A 677-nucleotide genomic window follows, 5' to 3' on the forward strand; every position below is an offset into this window, starting at 1 on the left:
CTCGAGGATGAGATCTTTCACGCTGGTCACTTCCGAGAGCTCTCCGGGTAGTAGCCTCGTGGCCAACCTTCCTCCCAAGACTTTGCAGTTAGTCGTGGAGTGTCCTCGGGACTGGTGGAACTCGCAGAAGGTGTTTTCATCATATCCATGATTGCGAGTCCACGTATTACCCGTGGTTCGGCCCTGGTCCGAGCCGATCACGTAATTATGCGCTCCTTGGAGATCTTCCCCCTCGTGATGGACATACTTGTCGTTACGAGGGTTCTTCTTTTTCGTTTTTGGATCTACATCTTTCGAGGATGGTCTCGCCGACTTATGTTTTTGCGATAAGACTTTCGTTTCTTCCTCGGTCATGATGTAGTCCGTTGCCTTGTGGAGGGCGTCCTGGATCGTCCGCGGTTTGTCGAGGGATATCCATGTTCTGAATTTCGACTTGTACCAGAGCGCCTTTCTGAGCGCATCGATGGCGACCTTGTCGCTTATCCCGCTGACCCTGGACATAACCAACTTGAATCGGCTGATGAACTCGCAGAGGGGTTCGTCTTCCCTCTGGGAGAGACTCCAGAGATTGACATCGGAAGTTTCTCTATCTATGAACATAGAGTATTGCTTGAGAAATTCCGATGCGAGCTGTCGGAAACTTTCGATAGAGTTTCGCTTAAGACGTGCGAACCATT

Source organism: Brassica oleracea, chromosome C7, assembly GCF_000695525.1.
Source record: "Brassica oleracea var. oleracea cultivar TO1000 chromosome C7, BOL, whole genome shotgun sequence".
Taxonomy (NCBI): domain Eukaryota; kingdom Viridiplantae; phylum Streptophyta; class Magnoliopsida; order Brassicales; family Brassicaceae; genus Brassica; species Brassica oleracea.